This window comes from Prionailurus bengalensis, chromosome X (assembly GCF_016509475.1).
Source record: "Prionailurus bengalensis isolate Pbe53 chromosome X, Fcat_Pben_1.1_paternal_pri, whole genome shotgun sequence".
In the NCBI taxonomy this organism is placed as follows: Eukaryota; Metazoa; Chordata; class Mammalia; order Carnivora; family Felidae; genus Prionailurus; species Prionailurus bengalensis.
This window is the reverse complement of record NC_057361.1, coordinates 111,383,087-111,403,633: the sequence shown is the minus strand read 5'-3', so window position 1 is coordinate 111,403,633 and position 20,547 is coordinate 111,383,087. Positions and strand designations below refer to the sequence as shown.

Here is a 20,547-nt window from a genome sequence, read left to right as displayed (position 1 = left end):
TGGGATGTCAAAGAAAAAAGAAAACTTAGGAGTGAGCAAGGACTGGTACCAAGCTCTCATTAAATACCAATTAAAATCATGTCAGATATATCAGAAAACATAAGTTGGCTATAGATGAGGATGTTAGTGGTTATTTTAGGGTTATAGCACCGGATCAAAACACTTCAGCTGTACCTCAGTGTGGACACAGCTGCTGCTAACGTCCTCAGGGGCTATGTGGATGGAGATCCCGTGCTGTCTCTGCCATCCAAGCCGGGCTAGGGACGCCAGTCGCTGCTTGTCCGGTGCCCGGTGCCCACTCAGGTCTTCGGGCGGAGAGCAGGCAGCCCGAGGACCAGGTCCTTGGTGCCTTCCCTGCCCTTCCAGCCGTAGTCCTGTGTGTGTCTGCCTCTCTCCTCGGTCACATGTGCTCAGTGTGTCAGGGTCAAGGCTAATCAGAATCCAGAGCCAGATTGAGGACCGTGAAGGGGAGGAGGACTGAGCGCTGGAAAGGCAAGTAAGGAGGGAAGGGGTGGGAATGATGAGAGTCAGCCCCCGGTTGGCTGCCCGCAGCGTTGCCCTTTCCTTCTCAGCCAGCGACTTGCTGCAAAACGATGTACGCGAAAAGGAAGTTCGGTTGACAATAGTGAGCCGTTGGGAATGGTTGTATAGAGCACAGTATGATAAAACCATTAACAGTGGTGTTTTCAGGGGCACCTGGGTGGCTCAGTCGGTTAAGTGGCCGACTTGGTTTCAGCTCAGGTCATGATCTCACGGTTTGTTGAGTTTAAGCTGGGCGTGGGGGGCTCTGCTGACAGCGCGGGCCTATTTGGCATCCTCTCTCTCCCCTCTCTGTCCCTCCCCTGCTCTCCCTCTCTTTCAAAATGAATAAATAAACATTAAAAAAATCCTCTTAAAATGGTGTTTTCGAAGATTTTTAATGACAGTGAAAAATGCTCACAAAGTCATACATATGTAAAATAGCAAAACATAAAGCAACCTATCTGACCCCAGTTGATGATCTATAGCATACATATAGAAAATACTATAAGGAAATTGCTAGAATATTAATGGAGATTATATTTGGGTGGTGGAATCATGGGTATTTTCTTTATATCGTATATCCTAAATTTTCTATACTGCAGATTGATAATCCTTTTTTTTTTTAAGTATAATCTCCATTTTATTATTTTTTCCCCCAGAGAACAGTTTTTCTTCATCCCTTAAGGACTTAGCTCCTTACACGGGCTTTGGTGGAGGTCGTGGGGCGGCACCCACGGGTCTAGATCGGGGTGGGGGTGTTCGGTCCTTCGGTGCCTCACGCGAGTGATCCTGGACTAGTGTGCCGTGAATGGCACGGCTCACGCAGTAATGTAGTTGGACATATAGCTTGGGAAGTACGCAGGCCTCGAAGATACTTGCTTCAGAAATGTCCCTGTAGGCGGCAGCCTCTCCTGTGTTCCAGAAAGCGAACTTCCTAATGGCCTTGTCTTTGGGCATGCAGTGGGTACAGTTGGTGCATAGGCTGCATGTGGCCGTGGCCCTTTGTGGCACGACTGTTACTCTTTCTTTCCTTGGTCATCGTGGAAGCGAGGACCTGAGAGCAGATTTATAATTCTTATGATGAATAAAAAAAAAGGAAAGAAAATGCCCTTTACTACCATCTTAAATCTCTAAACCCACATGCCAAGATGGAGACCATTATTTTTTCTGAGAACAAAAGTAATATATTCGCATTATGGAAAGTGTTTGAAAAATAGAAAAAAAAAAAGAAAAGTAACAGCAATGGAGTATCTTAGAATGTCCTTTTTTTATTTTAAACGGAGAGAGAGTGTGTGCATGTGAGCAGGGTAGAGGGACAGAGGGACAGAGGGAGAGAGAGAGAGAGGGAGAGAGAATCGCAAGCAGGCCCCACGCCCAACGTGGAGCCAAACATGGGGCTCGATCCCACGATCCTGGGACCGTGACCTGAGCTGAAAGCAAGAGTCAGATGCTCAACTGACTGAACCACCCAGGCATCCCTTAAAATGTCCTCGTAACTCTCTTCCTCGTCAGAAAGGCTTATTTGAAATATCACTGTAGTTTCTGTTACTTAACGAAATAGGTGGTGCTCCAATACTGGGTTAATGCAAGATATTTAAAAATAGGTTCTTACATTTAGATGGCATCTTCATACATGATTTTTAGAAATGGGAAGGACTTCATATGTCTTCTGGCTCAACCCCAAGTAAAGTTCAATAGTATTCTTTGCTAGTTCTAACACACCTGAGACTCACAGTCTATGTCACTTGCTCAGGTCACACAGCCTGGAAATTTGTAACTGAGTAGGACAAAGGACTTTCCTAGTTTCCAGTTATATTTCCAGTGAGGAAAGACATTTTTTACATTCCAGGGGTAGTGGCTTAAAAACATACTCCTCAAATTTGTTTTCTGGGAAAAAAAAAAAACCAATTACTTTTTGTTTTCCTTTTCAGATACATAACCTTCACTCAAACATATCTAGAGACAAATTAAAAATTGTGTGTGTGTGTGTGAAATGAGCAAATTATTTGGATTGTTTTGGTGAAATAAAAAAAATTGGTGCTTGTGATTGAGAATATTTCCAAATTAAACACGAAACCCTTTAATATTAAGTAAATAATTGGTGTAATAATTCACTTACGTTAATGCATTCTGAGCATTTTTTATAACTTCTTTCAAAAACTTAGAATTATTCGACTTATAATTTCTGAATTAAAAGGTAGCATTTCAGCAGATGCCTTTAAATACGTCTATCATAGAGATGGGTTTTTTTTGGGTGGATTTTTATAGTGGTATGTTATTGGATTAACTAGAAATATAGTCATTCCTTTGATTCAAGCCGAAACTCCTGGAAAACCTATATGATCCTCTTTATGAGCAATTTAACAACATAGTCTTCCAAAGAAAGAGATATGGAAAATACAAAACATAATCCTACTTCGTGAACAAGTTCCCAGATTCCCCCTGGGGTTTGCTTGCTGGGCCTTTTGGTATTAGTAGTTGGCGGTCGCTCTGGCCATAGCTTGTTTGGAAGCCTGCTTTGCCCACTGGTGGTGACCCTGCCACCACCAAGTAGCCAAGAGAGTATGGAGTGGAGCTGAACAGTGGGATCTCCGTGACAGAAGGTTTCAGCAAGTGGTTTCCTTCGAGAACCTTTAAACCAGTCCTAGGTGAGATTTCATATCCTCACCTCAGTCCCTGCCCGCACCGCCCCCCCCCCCCCACAACCCTTGTCATTTTGTTGGAGGAGCATTTGAGCAGGAAATTTATTTTCAGTTAACTAGGAAGATACAGGTTGGTAAAAAGGTTCAAAGAAGGTGAAACCTTGTACCTTTCTTTTTCTGAACCCCCCCGATGTTGTGCAAGGAGTGAGGTATGTACATCTGTTTCCTCAGGCGCTGAAGCTAGTCTATCTGGATGGCCTCTGACTCTTTTTAAAAATTTTTAAAAAATATTTATTTATTTTTGAGAGAGATGGAGAGACAGAGCGTGAGTGGGGGAGGGGCAGAGAGAGAGGGAGACAGAATCCGAAGCAGGCTCCAGGCTCTGAGCTGTCAGCACAGAGCCCAACATGGGGCTCGAACCCACAAACCACGAGATCATGACCTGAGCCGAAATCGGACACTTCGCCGACTGAGCCACCCAGGCGTCCCGGGATGGCCTCTGACTCTTAAGAAAAAGTGTGTAGAGTTGCTCCTTCTTGCTACCACCACTGGATTGTGTTTCTTTATTGAGCACACATCCATTTTTTTTCCTCACAGATCTTATGTGCGGTGCCCTGTGTGTGCCAGGCAATCAATAAATATTTGATTGATTGTTATCTTCTCAATGCAAATTCAACATTTAACATTCAGATACTGCAGTTTCCCTGTGCCGAAGAACAAAGAAGTCTCTGCTAGGAGGATGCCTGCTCGGGTACTTGGAACCAGCTACCATAGGTCAATTGGCATGTGTGTGTCCTGCTTCCATGCTTTAGTTTAAGTGGAACTTCATAACCACTAGACCACTAGTCAAATCCCTTGTTTTAACAGTCACCTAGAAAATGGAATGTCCGATGGCCGGTGGGGAACCTGGAATCCTAGCATGCAGTCAAACTGTTGAACATTTCTTGAACTAGGCTTCTGGGTGGCAGAGAGTGGGACGTAGTGTTCATGTAGGTAATGGTTCACGCTTAGTCCCTGTTCTCTGGGATCTGACCATCTAGTGGATTAGAAGTCACTGAAGTGGACTGATGACGAGCAGTTTGAAGAAGACACACCTTGACAACTGAAAGAGACTCGCTCTGGGTTTGGTTGGTAGTGACTGTTCATGCCAGGCTCCCAAGGTGCTGGAACAAGGAGGAGAAAGAGGAGATGTGTGAGTAGACGGATCAGCAAGAGACAGCGGAGGAAGGAAAAAGGGATGGCTGTAAAACGGTGGCTGTGGCCTCAGAGAAGTAGGGCTCCATTCAGTAATGTGCTGATGTTGGCTGGGGATATCGTGAGGTCAGTGCACACCCAGCCCTGTGTCCCACGCTGTATGAGACTGATGCTCATTATAATAACCGGAGCCGTTAAATGGTTTATGTTTCATACACAGAACTCCCATTTACGAACAAATGTTAAGAAATATCCGTGCAGCAATGCGTAAGCATTTAAAACGTTACTTTTTATCTAGCAGACGTCAATCTGTAAATACTTAACAGGGTCAGACATCACAAAGGATATAAAAACCCTATGTGTGTGCCTTTGAGCAGTTTACTTGGCAGAGAAGACCAGACGTATACAAAGGAAAAGTTTACTCTTGTTAAAAGGCGGTGCATGCCAATTGCTTATAGATAGTAACCGCTAGTGGAGCCCAGGGGAACGGTCAGCTCCCCGGGGCTTTGGGCAGTCAGGAAGAGTTTCCAGGGTCTCGAGCTGGCCTCGGTGGTTGGGCAGGATTTGGGTTGGCCGGACATAATGCCAGATTTGCAGAAACGCTGTCTTTTGCCCTCTGAGAAGTTGCAGTGTCTGACCTGCTCTCGTAAACTCCTCCCCAAAACAGGCTTGTGCACTTAGCAGTAATAAATTGAACCATCAACTCCTTAAAGCACACCTGGTTGATAATTAGCTCAATCACATTGTGTTTCGGTCATTACCCTTGGATTTCCCAAGGATGAGCTTAATTCATCTCCCACATTAAAGTGAGTGCCTGCATGACCCAAACTCAACTGAATAGAATTTCTGTCTCTATTATGTCAATTTAATGCTGTGGTAGTTTTATTGCAAAATAGGTATTGGGTTACAATTTGCCACCCAGATACCTGCGCAGAAATTGTTAACGTATGCTGTAAAAAAGATCTCCAATGGCAGAAGACTCTCCTTTTTCTTACACAGTGCTTCATCTGAAGGCAGACAAAGAGGAAATGAACTGAAACTCTGATTCGAGGACTTGAGAGTTGATAAGATTAACTGTTGTTTATTCAGAGACTACTTATTCGGGTTTTATAGCTTATAAACGTATTGATGATGGATACAGCCCCTTGCCTCCAAGGTTTTACAGAGCTTATTTTGTGTTTTAACCACACTCCCTTTGCCTCTGACCTGCTGCTGAATGTGCAGGGAGAAACTGCTGGTGTATGTGCTGTATTACCCAAGGAGGAAGGGAAAGGGGCACCTTTATTATATCGGATTACTAGCCAGATGCCTGGAATGCTCAAATCTACTCACTGGTTGCTGTTTAAAAGGGGAAAATACAGATCTAACCACCTCTAGGAATGGTGCCAGGTGTCTGTAGTAAGGCAACCCAACTCCAGAAGGCTATAAAAATAGCCCCCAAGTAGTAGGTTCTGATTTCCCACTGAGCTGACCAATAAATCCAACATCCAGTTAATTAAAAATGCTGGGAGGGAATGTTCATCCTCCATTACCCACCTGTCCTTGTGAATACTCATTGGTTACAAGCGGGAGGCTACAACTTAGCGTGTCCGTGTCTGGATTAGGAAACTCTCTTGGTCCTTTTCACAACTATCCGGAGATATAAATGGCCAGTGTGGTTGCCTGATACTCCTCCTTGGTTGTCAAGGTTTATTTGAGGCTAAATTGATGTGAGGCTTCCAAAGACGAACCCAGTGATTTTGCTTGCCTCAGGGCTTCCGGCACCATCCTGAAGAGCATATTTAGACAGACTACCTCATCCCTCCCTTGTTCAGGCTATGAGTTTTCTTCTAGTCTGCCAAAACCTGATGGAAAACCTTCCTGCCCTGATTGCTGCTAGGAGCAGGATACCACAATAGACTGATAGGCAGAGAGAGTGCTGGAAGTTGAATCTTCTAGAATTTTAACTTGATAACACTTAAGAAATCAGTTTGTAAAGCAAGCAAAAACTTGGACCGAGTAGACCATCAATATCATCCTAATCATTAAAGTCATTAAAAGGTGCACAAAGAAAGCAATCGGGAGTATGAGACTCGAGTTAAAAGCTGGAAATAGGAGGGGCACCTGGGTGGCTCAGTCGGTTAAGTGTCCGACTCTGGACTTCGGCTCGGGTCATGATCTCGCGTTTTGTGGGTTTGAGCCTCACGTCGAGCTCTGCACTGACAGCATGGAGCCTGCTTAGGATTCTCTCTCTCTGTCTCTCTCTGTCTCTCTCTCTCTCTCTCTCTCTGTCTCTCTCTCTCTCTCTCTCTCTGCCCCTCCCTTGCTCACATTCTCCCTTTCTCTCTTTCAGAATAAATAAACATTAAAAAATAACTTCTTAGAAAGCTGGAAATAGGAAAGCTGTGGGGGTGATGGGGGGTGGGGGAGACACAAACTCACAAAATACAACTCTGGTCACCAGGGATCCTTTCTAAGGTACCGCTATTAGTGAATTATGTTTCTTGCAGACTTTAACATTTTAACTTAGAGGCATTTTGGTGGAAAGAGAAAATAGTAACGAAACTTGACTTCTAGTCAGGGCTCTGTAACTTACCAATTTCCCTTTCTCGGGCTGTTTTCCTCCATCTACGAACATGTCGGACTAGAGAAGCACTATGATTCTTTGTACACACCCTAAATTCATGGGACAGTGGGTTTTGAGTCTTTATGCATTGGAACTAGAAGTCTTTATGTAGAGTGAAAAGTTTTGGGAGAGACTGCTGAATCCAAGGGTGCAGAAGCTTGGCAAGGACAGAAATTTCTTTTATAAGTGAGGAATTCTTTAGTAATCAGGAGGCCTGATTGATTGGGGGTGGGTATGTAGATTGCTTTTATTCATGCTTTCGAGCTGCATGTGTGCATGTGTTCGGTTTCCAAAGCTGAGGCTCTTATATGATTTGCTGTGCATTAGCAAGGTATGAATTATTAATTCTGCTTAGACTTGATCACAAAGACCGCAAACTGGGACCCTATTATCTGAGGGTCTAATGCATCCCCTTTTCTCCATCAAACTAGGTTTGTAAATTGTCATCAGGCCCTCTAAATAACACCACTGTCTGGTGCTACCTGAGATTTCTTTAATAAGGAACGTCAGGGCGACTTAGAATCACATCCTATGAGAAGAAGTTGAAAGAATGGAAACTTTTTAGCTTGGGAAATTAGAGTTTCAGAGGCTATGCTGCCTGTTATCAAAAACATGAAGGTTTCTCAAGTCAAAGTAGAATTAAACTAGTTGTGTGTGTGTGTGTGTGTGTGTGTGTGTGTGGTGCTTTGGTGTGGGAGAAGGCAAACTGGGATTAATGGAGGAGAGCTATAGGCATAACTTTCTTAAGCTAGGCAAGAAGTTTCCAGCAGTGTAAGCTGTTCCAAGTAGGGAGAATGGGCTACCTCAAGGAGGTTGCAAAGTTCCCACTGCCGGTCCCCATCACAACCCTCGCTGCAGTAAAAAGTTAGTTTCTTTGAATGGAAGTTGGACTCTGTTTTCTGGAGTAGACCTGTAGGGATCCAGTGGTCTGGGGATGCCTGCACTACACTGTGAACACTTCCAGGGCCCATACCGTGTCTTACTTGTATCCTCAGCACCTAGCGTAGGGCCTGATCACAGAAGGAGCTCGGAAAATGCTTGTTGGTCAACTGAATGAAACTGTAAGCAACCAATAGATGCTTTTGGTCCCTAGATCAAGTATTAAATTGGTTCCTGGGTGTACAATGTCCCCTTTCTCTTCAGATATTTCTATGGCTTTCACACACAGCGACTCCCCTGCTAACAGCTTGTCATTGTCAGAGAACTAAAACAGTTTGGTCAACAAAAGGCCCTTCCATCCCAAAATACAGAAGAGAGAAAACACATAAATTTAATATTAGGTATGCATTATCAGAGTTACATGCATGTAAGGTGGCATAAACATGACTACAGAGTTTGGCAAGAATCTCATGCATTTTGATGGAGGAAAACATTTATATGGAAAAGTAAAAGAGAAAATAGTTGAAAATGTCTATTTCCTTGGGAGACAAGAGGATGCACCTTGGAAAAGATGTCTCAGCTAATTCTAGAGGTAAATATTTGCAGTTCCAAGGGATGGGGGGGGGGGTCCATGAATATGCATTGTAAAGATTTTTTTAAGTTTATTTTTGAGAGAGACAGAGAGAGACAGAGAGAGAGAGAAAGACCGCAAATGGGGGAGGAGCAGAAAGAGAGGGAGACACAGAATCCGAAGCAGGCTCCAGGCTTCGAGCCGTCAGCGTAGAACCCAATGCAGGGCTCAAACTCGTGAACCGTGAGATCATGACCTGAGCCAAAGCCGGATGCTTAACCGACTGAGCCACCCATGTTCCCCCATGAACATGCAGTGTAAAACTAAAAGGTCAAGACTTTTTATCAGACCTAGTGTGTTCTCAAGGAGATACCCCGAAGAAGGACAATGGGTACATAGGGACTTCGTCCACAACAAAAATTTGATCATCGCATCACCTGGCACGGTTAGATAGTGGGTGTTCTTCGTGGTTTCTCAAGATACCTGAAGGTGAACTCATCTATGGGGTAACATATCTTCCCTCCAAGATGCCACTGCGTCCAGGAGCTGGAAACCTGCCTCTCCTCACTTTATTGGTTGATTATATAATGCTGGTTTGTTTTTTATTTTTAAATGAAGCACTTTGGATGAGGCCTTACAAACATAGGGCAAAGGTGATATTGAAGGGCTAAACAGGTTAAACCTCATGGGAAAATGCAGTCTCCTTCCCCAGATACCGCACAGGTATCATAATGATTTTACAAACCATTGAGAAGTGGTAGACACTTCAAAACTATAATTTGATTGGAAGCTTAAGAAGATACGGCTCTCTGGAAGACTGGGCCCTGAGAAACATTTGAGCTAGCACCTAATAAAGTAATTAAAGGTGCATATAAATCTTTGGTTGCTTTTGGCTGGTGTCTCATGACTGTGGCTTGTGCTTAAACTAACCTAACCTGCTGGCAAAGGTTTCGCTGACTGAGCCACTTGTGTGGACACTGTCTGTTTACCTTCATTTATTCCTGTCTGAGGTTTGTAAAGTTCTCCCCAAGGATTCCTGTAGGCAGCTTTTGAAGGTAGTTTGCCAGACCAAGTATCTCCCTCTTTCCAGCCCGACCTTCTCTCTCCTCTGGTGTGGGGCGGCTTGAGGGTGTCGCCATACGGATACCTGCTTCGGAGCCACCCTGATCACCATTTAGTGAAAACAAAATTCAAGCATCCTGTTTGGACAGATTGTAAGCTGTGACATTAGACCTTCCTGGTATGCAGAATGGCTTTCATCACTCTCCCACCCCATTCAGCAAGGTTAAAGGTCTCAGGAAGGTATTTGACTTGTGGCTCAGACTTGCCCTCACTGCTGAGCAATGATGGGTCTTTTGGCTTGAACCACTTAAGAGGCGCCAATGGGAGCAGCCTACCAGAGAGGACAAGTGAAGGAGCAGAAACGAGTTCATGACAGCATTTGAAGTAAAGAGGGCGTCAAGAGGAAAATAGGATATATGCTGAAGGCTTTGCTATAGTTTTTGTTGTTGTTGTTGTTGTTGAGCTTTTGAATTTAAAAGATTTAAATTTTTAGTTTATTTTTATTTTTTTTTTGTTTTTCTTTTTTCATTGATATATGTTCTTCTTTAAAATTTTTTAAAAAAATTTTATTTAAATCCAAGTTAGTTAACATATGGTGTAATAATGGTTTCAGGAGTAGAATTTAGTGATTCATCACTTACATGTAACCCCCAGTGCTCATCACAAGTGCCCCCTTTAATGCCCATCACCCATCTAGCCTATCCCTCCACCCAGTACCCCTCCAGCAACCCTCAGTTTGTTCTCTTTATTTAAGAGTCTCTTATGGTTTGCCTAGTTGTTTTTTCTTTTCTTTTCTTTTCTTTTCTTTTCTTTTCTTTTCTTTTCTTTTCTTTTCTTTTCTTTCTTCTTTTCAGTTCTGCTCAGGAAGTACAATGGCATTTTGTGGTGTTTAGTTCAGGGGCAGTAGAGGGAAACCAAAAAATAATATAATTTGTTTTAATTGAGAAGACCCTCAGAGGCAGGAACTGATGTCCCTTGGCCATTTCTGTCATGACCCCAAATCTGGCATTTCAAACAATGACACAATAGTAACTTACTGACTGTTGAAAGCTGTTGTATACTTCCATGTTAAAAAAGTGTGTGTGTGTGTGTGTGTGTGTGTGTGTGTGTGTGTTCTCCAAAAAGGCATTCTGTCCTTTCTGGATTTTGTAATATATAAATAATAAAGCCACAGGTGTTCATGATATTAACCTTTTTGTGCCAAGGTTAAGAAGTCTCATTCCAGGTGATTCCCAACTAAACTCTCTCGGTGATCTCTCTGGGTGTTGCATAACATTCAGAACGTTGTCGAAACAAAATTATTTTTAGTTCATTTTAGGAAATAATTTTTACAGCCAAAGCTTAAAAGTTTTGCATAACTTGTGGCCAAACAATAACATGCCTCAGATTTTTTTTAACAGTAGCTTTATTGAGATATAATTCACGTACCATGAAAGTCAGACTTTTAAAGTGCACAATTCAGCGGTTTTTAGAATATTCACATAGTTGTGCAGTCATCACTATTGTCTGATTCTAGAATATTTTCATTGCCCTCAAAAGAAGCTCTATGCGCATGAGCGGTCACACCCCATTCCCTGGCTCCCTCAGTCCCTGGCAGCCACTATTTTACTTTCTGTCTTTATGGATTTGCCTGTTCTGGAAATTTTGTGTACATGGGATCATACAGTATTTGTCCTTTTATGTCTGGCTTCTTTCACTTAGCAGCATGTTTCCAAGGTTCATTTTTGTTGTAGCATGGATCAGTACTCCAATTCCTTTTTATGGCTGAATGGTATTCCGTCGTATGGCTAGACCACATTGTGTTTATCTACTCATCAGTTGATGCCCATTTGGGTTGTTTCCATTTTTTGCATGCCCAGGAATTTATCCTGAGGAAATGACCAAATGGGTGCATAAAGAATTAGTATAAGGATATTTGTTGTGACATTATGAAAGTGAAAAACTGGAAATAACCGAGTGTGTAACATTAAAGGATTGATTCAGTGATGAGACATCTATATGATGGAATACAGTCCAGCTCTTAAAATGGTGTTGTAAAAGAATTTATAATGACAGTGTAAAATGCTGACAACTTACTGTTAAGTGACAAAATAGTACAGAAAGTGTGGCCCCGTTTTTAGAAAAAGTGAATCTAAGATGCATAGAAATAAGGCCAAAATCCTTACACAGAAAACCGTGGTTCTCTCTGTATGGTGGGGTTATGGGGGAGGTTATTTTTTTTATCTGTATTTTCTTACTTTTCTAGAATCATCCCATAATTATTTATTGAGTTCATAGTATGTGCTAGACATTGTGTAGTGTACGTGTATTTCGCAATGAGGAAATTAAAAACTAATGTTATTAGTCAAAACAATCCCAAAGGGAGCGTGGGAGTTGTGTATTGTGTCCTCATGCATACGTATATGCCGGTTTTTGGAGATGTGGTAGGATCTCACAGACAGCACCAGGGCGTCACGTTTTAACTCCAAATAGATTTCCACGTACTGATAATAACACGTTTATCAGATAAGGAAAACATTGAGTCACTTTTTTGGAGTGGTCCTGTGCTTGTCTGCTTTCTCTTCTTTCCCTACAAGAAAGGATTGCATGTGGGGATGTAGAGTTTATTTCCGCCTGCTTGGACTGACATTTTGACATTTCCGGAACTGCAGGATGTTTGAGAGCAAGCAACTCGGCTTTCCCTGAAAAAATTAATTATACTGCCACTTTTACATCGTGATGGGCCTTTGTAAGAGGCCAGAGCTATTCAAGTAGGGAAACATGAGATGGTTAACAGGATGACAGTAACATAAAGGTCCTGAGTCTGGAGAAAAGAAGCTCATTAAGCATTGATTATCAGCATGGTGTAAACTCTTTCAGAAAGTGTTACTACACTCCATGCCTTTGTTGCGTGGAGGAAATTTAAATCTGTGTTCCATTTACATCAGAAATGAGATTTGTGTTCAGTTGCTGTGCCTGGCTCGTCACCTGAAGCCGGTCACTAAAGTTCAGTCACAAAGCATCACACTCATCTGTGTGTCGGCCTACAACCATTCTGACTGCCTGTTTGGAGATGAAGTCCATTTGAAAGATGTGTAGTTTCTCCGGGACATACTTGAGTTCGTTTGAGGGCAGGATAGCGTGTATCGCGTAGGGTGGAGATTAAGATTTCTTGAGTCTGCAGTCAGACCAATCTGAGTTCGAATCTCTGATGCGACTGAGGCTCTGCACAAGCCTCAGTTTTCTCATCCGCAGAGTGGGGGTGATAATCTCTATCTCACAGGGTTGATACACAGGTTAAAATGAAGTTGTCTAATCCTTGCAATGCACTCGCCATATTTACATTGTAAGAGCTCTATAAACTTTTATAGTTTTAAGGAGTATGCAAAGGTATTTAAAGAGGAAAATGGAGACAATTCCTGTTATTTTATCTTTTTCACCCTGTTTCTTATTTATTTATTTATTTATTTATTTATTTATTTGCCTAAAATGGATTGTTAAAATGGCCCAAGCTTCAATTTTTAAATATAAGCTTTTTTTTTTTTTTTTTACAGATTTTACTTTTAAGTAATCCCTACACCCCGTGTGGGGGCTTGAACTCACAACCCCATGATGAAGAGTCCCATACTCCACTGACTAAGCCAGCCAAGCACCCCTGAATATAGGCTTTAAGGGTATTGTGTAGCAGAGTGATGAAATACTGATGTTGGCATGTAACGAAACAAAACATACAGAGACATACAGCACTCATACCCAACAAAGCCTGTGGTCAGCAATCATGAAATCAGATCTATGTATAGTCTTCTACGTTTTTACTTTGTTCTTCTCAGCCTTTGGTCTTTGTAATTTTTTTTAAGTTTATTTATTCATTTTTGAGAAAGAGAAAGCGCAAGCAAGGATAGAAACAGGGGAGGGGCAGAGAGAGAGAGAGAGAGAGAGAGAGAGAGAGACAGAGACAGAGACAGAGAGAAAGAGAGGGAGGGAGGGAGGGAGAGAATCTTAAGCAGGCTCCATGCTGTCAGTGCAAGACCTGATGTGGGGCTTGAACCCACGAACTGTGAGATCATGACCTGAACCGTAATCAAGAGTCGGACGCTTAACCAACTGAGCTACACAGGTGCCCTACAGCCTTTGGCCTTTAATAACGATGAGCACATATCTAGATCTTAATAGGTTTGGCTTCTTCAAATAAAGTGTTTGTGGGGTTTTCTAGAATTCTTGCCAGAATAACAGTCTATTAGTACACACCATCCTTCTCTAACTTGCTGCCTTTAATCTGCTGGGGACTCAAAAACTAGGTGACAGAACTTGTCAGGACTCTGGGTAACGCACAGTATTCAGCTCTGAATAAGGCTTTGGGTTGTGCAGAGAGGAATCCACATTTTTGCTGTTGGAGATAACTTTTCTTTGATTATATTCTGATTGTTCTCTATCTTCTGGACACTTGATAGTCTATAAGGGAAATCCACCTATTTCCCAGTAAAATTTGTGAGCTGTTGACATGAGAGAGGAATGTTCTTCTGCTCACAAAGAGGGACTGTTCAGGTAACAAATGTAATGACTCTATGACAAATAACCCCATGCCGCAGTGGATTGTTACATTGGTTTGGGCATTGCCAGAATCACCAGAAACTAGCTTTCCAAAGCGATAGGTGATGTGGAGTCAAATGTCTTGGGGAAGGGGAAGCTTTGAGATGAAGGCAAATGACATGTTTACCAGAGCAAACGATTTAGTGCTGTGATAATGTCATCTTGGTAGACAAATGGGAAATATTTCTGTCTAGAACATCTGGTTCATATTTGACAATAGACGAATGTACAATAGAGAGGCAGGGGAATGTTTTGAGAGTAAACCAGAAATACCAGAAAGCACCCCATTTAGGCGTGAACAGAATTTTGACTTTGATATGTGCCTTTCCGAATTTGACATGATCAGTGGACAGCACAACTCTGTTGTACTTTCAGGTGAATTTTCTTGGGTTGTAGTTTATGGCGCACGTGGGTTGGGCTTTTGAGTGAGTGGCAGATGCGAGCTTTGACGCTTACGTGTTTCCATACAAATGACTTATAATTTTCTTCCAGGAAGATTCCTGTCCATTAATGTGCCTGTGGTATCTTCATCTCAGCGTTCCAGTTTCCTAACTCGTATAATGGGATGAGTAACGACCATTTCAGAGGGTTGCTAGGAGGATGAAACAGGAGAATATGTGCACAGCACTGGTACAGGGCTTGTGCGTCATAGCAATCCTTATGTTAATATCACCACCCGAAGCTGGGCTTGGCTTTGATGATTGGCTAAGGAGACTTCCAACAAGTGAGCTAGCTGTGCCTTTTTCTTGCGATTTGTTTTCGTCTTTTGACGGCCCAGGGGCTCGTTGAAGTCTCGGGGTGAGGCTGGGAAGTGAAGACAACTTGGTCACAGAAAACCAGTGGGCAATCATAAGGGAGTATTCTTCACGCACCGAAATGAAAACTTCTTAAGGCCATCGGTCAATGCAGTTAGAGGCTGTGTATTTCTTTTACTAATGAAACTTTGATACTTGTGTTTCCTCATCTCTCTGTCTGTCTGTCTGTCTCAGGATGTAGTCCCATAGATGAGCACCGTGGAAACTTTTCTTGACTCTGGGATCTCGGTGAGCTTTGGACCAGAGGCCTAACAAACTTCCTCTATGAGTGAGCCATCGTTACCATAATAAAGGCTCACCAATCACTGTTGAAAGCCATAGGTCAATTATTACATAATTCAATTACTGAATACAAGTAAGAGGAGTGGAGTACCTTACGATAGTATTCAGAATTTGAGTGTGTCTACATTCTAGAAGATATCCCAACCTGGGATTAAATTCCTTATATTTTACAAAACCTGGCTTTAAATTTCCGTGCCTCATTCTGTCTCCTTCCAGTACGTACGCATTCTGTACGTATTGCATGTACAGTTCTATTTAATGGCAGGATGGCAATAATGACCACATTGTAGTAGAACCTCATTTAGACAAATGCCTACCACAGAACCTCGAATTTTGATGTGACCATGCTAGTTGTATACCATAAATGCTCATAGAAATGAAGAGGTAGGTAAGATTGTTCAAAAGGGGCTATTTTGCTGATTCCAGAGTGATGGTATTTCTAAGTAAATACCTCTATAACCTTCTGCTGTAATTGTATTGGAAAGCAATACAAGTGGGATCTATAAGTATTGAAAGTCCTAGAATAAAGGCCTAGGCAGAATAAAGGTATTCTTAACCTTTTGCAGGCTCTAGAATTTGTTTAATTGGTGATTAGGAAAGGGCTTTACATACACGTATTCATATACGTGTGTGTATGCATACCCACTATACACATACACACGTATACATGCACATACGCATACATATGTTTGTACCCGTACACATGTAGATTTCTAAACCGACGTGAAGCAGATTGTGAAGTTACTTGGGCGATGTTCAGAACCTATCTTTAGGTAAATGGTGGCTCAGTTTGAGACATTTTACTGGACCTAGGGACCTGTTTTAGCAGAAGAAGGATACCATCTTAGGCCGTGTGGAACGGGGAAAATAGGAGGAGATGTGGGCAGATCTGTTTGGAGTCAGATTGGAAGCGAGGCTCTCAAGCGGTTGGACAGTCCCTGCCCCACCGTGCTTTTCTGCCTCCGAGCGGGGCATATTCCCATTTCCACCGGGTCCTCTGCGCTGTTCCCTTCCAGTTTGCACAACTTGTCCAAGGTCACACGGTGAGTGAATGGCAGAGGGAGTCTGTGAATTGTCCATAGGCAAAGACTTGGTCTGTAAGTTTGCTCATGCTTGAGGGCAGAGTTGGAGGGCACAATTCAGGTGGCTGACTGGTACTCCGAGGGCAACTCCTTGCTAAATCAATTGGCACCTAGGCCACAAAGAGCTATTTGAAATATCTGGTGGCCGTTGAAATGGAAATCAGACAAAATTATTTGCCTTTCATTCTAGGAGGAGAAGTGATGGCACATCTGAACAGTGGTTTCTAAAGAGCACATCCAAGGCCCAGTTACTTTCCGGAGCAAAAATAGGCAAATCCAAGCAGGATGTAAGGGCTGTTTTGCTCAGTGGCACCTAGAAACAATTTCAGTCAAGGCCCAGATGTATTTACACATTTTTTTAAACATTTATACATTTTTGAGAGACAGAGTGCAAGTGGGGGAGGGGCAGAGAGAGAGCGAGACACAGAATCAGAAGCAGGGTCCAGGCTCTGAGCTGTCAGCACAGAGACCGACGAGGGGCTTGAACCCACGAACCCGGGAGATCACGACCTGAGCCGAAGTCAGCCGCTTAACCAACTGAGCCACCCAGGCGCCCCCGAGGTCCGGATTTAAATGGTTGTTACCCAGGTCAAGCTAGGGATTAGGAAGGGTGGCAGATGAAATCAACTCAGGGTCTGGCACCAGTTACAAAAGGAAGCAGGTCATTGGGTTGTGTTTATAGAGGAAAGAGAATGGATTGTAAGATTGTTATCACTGGAATCATGGTAGGAGAGGGGCCCTCATTTGAAGCCTCAGCCTCAGACGAAAGGAGCCCAGAGTGCTTTAAGGACTCACTTGTAATTGGCCCTACATTCCACAGGAAGAAGCCTTGCCTCTGGCTACATCCCTCTGCCTGGGAGAAAGGGAGAAAGGAGGAGGGGTCCGGGTGGGTGGGAGCGGGGAGTGGGGAGAGGGCCTCTGGCATCCTGTGAAGGAGTTTCTAAAGTCTCGCCAGATTTTCCAGCCGAGTTTCAGACTTTACATTGAAAATTGGCCGATCTTTAGAAGCCTCAGCCAACAACTTGGGGAAGAGTTTCTTTTACCGTTGCATCAACAGACAGTGGCATCCGGCGTTTCTACAGTCCAGGGTTTTTGTTTTTGTTTTTTGTTTTTGTTTTGTTCTATTTTTGGTGCTGGGCGATCTCCTTGCCCTTTGACATAAATGTTTTGTACTGCTTTTCGGTTTGCCGCAAACGCGATCCCTGACCCTTGAGGGAGGAAGAAAAGAAGCTAGTTCTTGACTTTACTGTTTCAGGATCCGGGTAGCAGAGTGACAAGTAGACAGTACAGTTTCACTGGCCAGAGGCTTTGGGTGTAGTTCACCCCAGTGAATCATACCTGATGCTCAACACAAAAATAAGCAGTGAGGTAGTTTTCATTAGTTTCCAAGTAATAGATGATTTGGTAGCTAAGTGCATTTGCTAATTCATTAACAATTAGATAAATTAAATTTCATGGAAAGGATTTAAAATGTGAAAATAAAATGCTGCACGTGTTTAATTTCAACTCTATAGATTAAAATCCATTTGTTGCCCCCCTCCCACCCCTTCCTCCCTCTCCCTTTCGAATCGTGCAGAATACACAGGCAATTAGAGCTCGCAGGGTAGATTGTTTTTCTCATTTAAAGTATCTCTTCTCCCTGGAAATCGGTCCTCCAGTGGAGCATGTCTGTCTGTGTCTCTAGATGAGTGTCAGCGACAAATGGTGCTTGTGCACATAATACTGATGGGGATTGTTGGCGCACAGAGAACAGGAAAAGCCCTTTGCAATACCATGAGGGATTCAGGAAGGTATTTTAGAATTTGAAGAGGCTTAAGGGTTGATTCCGCTGCTGATATTAAATTGCAGCATGGCCAAATGATTAACAAACTTGTCTTTCTTGAACTATCTCAGGGCAGGGAGGTTCTCAAGTGAGTGCAAATTGGTTAATGACTTTAAAAAACAAGTAACTTGGCTGGGTTTTCGTAAACAGTTGGGTATATTTGGAAGCCTAGCGATAAAGATCAAGTCAAGATCTACTCAACTGGAAAGCTCATGTTCCGTCTTTGGGGTCAATCTCAGAATGAACTACAGTTCGGGGTGATACTTGGAAGGCTGGTACCACACTGTATTTGAAATAACTTCATTTCAGTGTTACCGTCCGTGATCATAGAAGTTGCAACACATTCCTGTTGTAACCGTTTGGGGTTTGTTTTCACTGTCTTTCTGACTTTTCCCCCTGATCTTCAGACGGACCTCATTCACAATTTTCTGGAAAAACAACCCGTCTTTTCCCACAGGGGATCACATTGTGTGATTTTGCCTTGTTATCACATGGAAGATTGAATCAGCTAAAGCTAAACAGGGCGGCGAGGCAAACATTGACGTCGATTGGTCTTTTCAGTTTTTCCAAGTCCGTATTCAAACGGGGAAGGTTGTTATTGTTGTAATCCATTCAGTGTGTGTAGCCAAAAGCAGTAAGATGCTGCCCATTGGCCTTGATCTTTGCTGTGGAAGGTGGCAGAGACTGTGTGGCCCAATGTGGTCGGTGACTTGCCAGGGTAGTGTCACATTTCTGAGAAACTGGCTGTGGTTGTACAGTTAGCATCAGTATTTTGCTTTCAACTCATTAATAGGTTGTTGGAAGTTCCAGTGAATGTTGTTGAGCTTGAGTGAGTGAAAAATTGTTTAATAGCGTCTGGTAAGCAGAAAGGGAGATCATTCACTGCTAGCTGCCATCAGGATATCTAATTTCTCCTTGAGGACCTGACCTGAGTTTCTATCATGTGAGGGTCAGATTATCATTTACCTCAAAGTCAGCTACTGTGCTCGTAAAAGTTGTGTTTCTTTTCTCTCTCTCAGATATGGGACCATCAACACTGGGATAGAAGCCCTTTTACATGATTTTCTCCTAGTGGAGTTGCCCTGCTTTTTCCCTTCCCTGTATATTCAGTTTTAGGGGATTGTATGGACAAATCCTCTTAAAAGGCAATGGTGGATGATTTTAATCTTTTTCAACTGTTGAAGCAATACAAAAAGGAAGAGTCGTCACGTGAAGCAAGGTAGTGATAGGATGATTCAGAAGAGAATAAGGATTGTGTCGTCCTTACTGTTTTCGTTCATCAACTTTCTCAGTTGATCATTGGACTGACCGACCTCTCAATATCACTGATTTTGGAATTTTCATTTAGATGTAACAGAGCTGGTCCCTGAGTTGTTTGATTTTTGTATTTGGAGTGTGTTAGGCGTCATCAAGCACCCTAACTGTGCTCTGAAGAAGCTTGGATTTTATACATAATATAGAAAACGAACCCTTGAAAAGCCACGGATAGAAATTTGGGTAAGTTTTCTTGGCATCCAGGATGGGGGAGGGAGTGGAGAGGCAAAGCACTTAACCCTATGCAAACAATTTACTGATGTCTCAGCTTTAAAATGTCTCCCTGGATGTTTTCTGGCCCTTTCTCTCTGGGGTTTATTCAGTCCAACTAAGCCACAGTAATCCAGTGAACACATTTTATTTTATTTCATTTTAAGTAAGCTCTACGTCAATCTGGGGCCCGAACTTGTGGCCCTGAGATCAAGAGTCACAGACTGTGCCAGCCAGCTGCCCCTCGGGTGAGAACATTTCACTTCTGTCTTTTTAGGGGTATCTGGGTGCCTCGGTGTCTTAAGTGTCTAACTTATTCTTTTTATTTAAAATTTTTTAATATTCAGTTTTCAGAGAGAGAGAGAGAGAGGCAGAGACAGAGGGAGACACAGAATCCGAAGCGGGCTCCAGGCCCCAAGCTGTCAGCAACGGAGCCCGATGTGGGGCTCGAACTCACGGACCGTGAGATCATGACCTGAGCCCAAGTTGGGCGCCCAGCTGACTGAGCCACCCAGGTGCCCCAATTAAGTGTCCGACTTTGGATTTTGGTTCTGTACATGATCTCATGGTTTGTGAGATTGATCCCCACATCGGGCTCTGAGCTGACAGTGTGGAATCTGCTTGGGATTTTCTCTTTCTCTCTCTCTGCCCCCTCCTCCTCTTGTTCTCTCTCTCTCTCTTTTTCTCTCTCAAAAATAAATAAGTGAACTTAAAAAAATACATGAAATTCTTTTTTTAAAGATGTTATTTTTAAGTAATCTCTACACCCAATGTGGGGCTTAAACTTACAGCCCCGAGATCAAGAGTCACATGTTCCACTGACTGGGCCAGCCAGGCACCCCTAAAATTCTCTTTTACACCTCCATTTTCTGTATTTGTCTTACACATTCTCATTTTCCTCTATTTTCCCAAGTAGACATTTGACTTGTATAGTTTTCCAGCATTGCTCTCTTCTCTGGCAGTTTATAAATGCTAAAT

The 20,547-nt window shown here is 42.8% G+C and overlaps 1 protein-coding gene and 1 pseudogene across 2 annotated transcripts in view; one reads left to right on the top strand and one right to left on the bottom strand.

Moving 5' to 3' along the window:
- Positions 1–20,547, top strand: part of GPC3 (glypican 3) — a 420,580-nt gene that overhangs the window by 80,143 nt on the left and 319,890 nt on the right. The gene's annotated exons all lie outside the window — the stretch shown is intronic.
- LOC122477594 lies at positions 1,103–1,561 on the bottom strand (annotated as a pseudogene).